This window comes from Aplysia californica, unplaced genomic scaffold (genome assembly GCF_000002075.1).
Source record: "Aplysia californica isolate F4 #8 unplaced genomic scaffold, AplCal3.0 scaffold00884, whole genome shotgun sequence".
NCBI lineage: Eukaryota > Metazoa > Mollusca > Gastropoda > Aplysiida > Aplysiidae > Aplysia > Aplysia californica.
Genome location: NW_004798154.1, coordinates 11,039 through 13,953, shown reverse-complemented (window position 1 = coordinate 13,953; position 2,915 = coordinate 11,039). Strand labels below are relative to the sequence as shown.

Sequence of the window (2,915 nt, the reverse complement as noted above, 5' to 3'; positions counted from 1 at the left end):
GGGGGGGAGGGAGAGGGAGGGAGGGAGGAAGGGAGAGGGCATTAGAGAAATTAAAAATACAGCAATAAGTGTACCTTGTGACAGAGGCAGCGATTTAGAAGAGGTAATAGCCGAACAGAACATTTTAATATTATAAAGAATAAGTGGCATCAGAAGAGTAAGAAAATATTTGTATAACGCACACTCCCTCTCAATAGCAAGATCTGTGCGCTTTAACATCTAATCTTATTACCCCAGCAGACCTGAAGGCATTCTGAAATTAAATAATCGCATACAGCCCACGATGTCATATTTTATAGGCGCTAAAAAACTAACATACTGACAAGATCTTTTACTAGCAATGGAAGGATACTCATTCTCGCCTGGGTAAAGTGGGGAAAATTTGTGTAAAGTGGCTTTCCCAAGGACACAACGTCGGGCCTGGGGCTCGAACCCCCGAACCTGCAACCTCACGATCATGAGTCCGGTAGTCTAACCACGAGACTTCCGACGCCACAGTTCAACGGCTCATCAAAAGTAAAAACAAATAATGTATGTAGTTATGCTCATGTCATTATGAGCGATAAAGTAGAATTAGAGCCACACTCCACCAGGGGCCAGTAGATAAAGTAGAAACATTTAAGAAGCCGAAGTAGCAGACTAATTAAATAACAGGTAACAGATAGCATTTGTATAGTGCAAAATCCTGCTCAACAGCAAGCCCAATGTGCTTTACAATTTCGGAGTGTCTACGTACACGGTAACCGGGCACCTAGCCTCCGTGTCTACGTACACGGTAACCGACAACCGGGCACGTAGTCTCAAGGTCACGTACACGGTAACCGGGCTATTCAGAACTCCCAAGTTCAGTTTTTGTCATCTGGTGTTACCTTCATCCCCAGCCCTCCCCCGACTGTACCTTAAAAAAAAATCCATAATTCCCCATTCCGGAGCCCTATACTTCGAAGCGCACAGACTTTAAATGAACTTTGGTGACCCCAACCGGTACTCACAATGGGATGCGCACGAACAGGTTCACTGACCGGTCACGAAGGCGAGCTCGGCAAGACGCTTGTATGACTCTTTTTTTCAGCAAGTTACAGCACAGGACAATTTAATATTGATTTCTATTCATTCCGGTTACCGTGTACATAGACACTGAGACTTGGTGCCCGGATATCGAGTACGTAGACACTCCGTTACAATTTACATTGTTACTCCAGCAGACCTGGTAGAATTCTGAACCAATCTCAACATCTTGGGAAGTATACAGTGCAGTAGGAAGTATACAGACTTAAAACCGATTGCCCAGTAACCGCCTATTCCAAAGATTTTGAGGGAAGTTTCCCCGCATAGAACAATAGCAACATAAATGAACAAGATATTTCATTGAAGGAAGCAAGCCCCCCCCCCTCCCCCACACACACACATAAACACACACAAGGGATAGAAGTGTAGAGAAATAAATAATAGGCATGGAGATGGACAGATAGCTACACTGCTAGACAGACAGATAGATAGATAGATAGATAGATAGATAGATAGATAGATAGATAGATAGATAGATAGATAGATAGATAAATATATATATACAGACACACAGGCATACAGACACTCTCAGACAGGCAGACAGATAGACAGACACACCGACAGACAGACAGAGAGACAAACAGACAGAAAAACAAAGACAGAGAAAGAGACAGACTGACAGTAGGGAAGAGAACGTGGTCATGCCAGGGCAATGGAATATTCATGACCCACAGAGCCACCCAATCCAATCTTTCAGTCAGCAGCTGGTGGGGTTTGATTAACTGCACCAAGCAACACTCCCCCTCCCCCCCCTTAATAATATCAACGGTCCGCTTAGAAATACAATGTGTACGGGGATGGTATCAAAACCGTAGCCTCTTAAGGTGGCAAAAGTGGCAGCTTGTTTTTGTTAGAGTAAAGAGAAGCACATAGACATGATAATGGTCATTTAGTGCTGGGAAAAAGTGATAAGATAATACTTGATTATACCAGAGGGAATTTTCGTTTGGGCTGTACAGGGCCGCAAAAACCCATGCAGGTATATATAAAAATTTAATTGATATATTACTATAATTAAAATTCAATATGAAAAGAAAAGATAGACATAAACAACGGTGGAAAAGTAAAGAAGTAGGACCTAACAGTAGCACTCTCCAACCATCCGCTCAAAGACTTGGTGCTGGCTCTCAAAGGCTGACAAAAACCACTGATGTAGGAGTGCCAGTGTGTCCCGAATACACATCCCATAGCGCAAGAGGCACCCAATAAAATAACTTCCCAAATCCCAACTCAGGTATGGAACCCACGTCCCCTGCTTTTAGTTTAGTTTAAGTAAGTGTTTTACGACACTTGCAACTCAATAAGGTCATATACGTGCCGAAGAATAGATGTGTTACAAGAGAGTAACAAACATAAAGAAAGACGGAGGGAGAAAAGAACGACAGATGTTTGATAGGAAAGGAGCAAACCACACCAGAGCACCCGTCAACCACCCACACGTCTCCTGTGTTCAACTGGGAAGATCCTACAGAACAGATCTAGGCGTGACTATGTGTCTTGTGCGCTGCTAATGTAAGTTTTGACCCTACTGATTATGGTATCAGTGACCAGGGAAATTTCAAACAGGCAGAGTGGAGAAAGTAAAGACTTTTTATTAATTCTTGTCCTATTTCAATAAAGTTGTCGTTTCCTCTTGACCACAGGGGTGCACTGTTACAATGCCAATGCCAATCTTATTACTCTCACAGGGAGAAATTTGTCTTGGTCGGTTACCATGGCAGTGGATGTTAAAAAGGTTGGGTGCACTCACGCTTACATGTAAGACAGGACATAATTAGTGAATACGTGTTAAGACAACCCTGCACCGTAAGCATTCTCTCTCTCTCTCTCTCTCTCTCTCTCTCTCT

At 43.1% G+C, this 2,915-nt stretch overlaps 1 protein-coding gene across 1 annotated transcript in view; it reads right to left on the bottom strand.

Annotated features, from left to right (window-relative positions):
- The window catches only part of LOC101854986 (lysosomal alpha-mannosidase), a gene marked incomplete in the record, with an annotated part of 65,201 nt that overhangs the window by 61,941 nt on the left and 345 nt on the right, over positions 1 to 2,915 (bottom strand).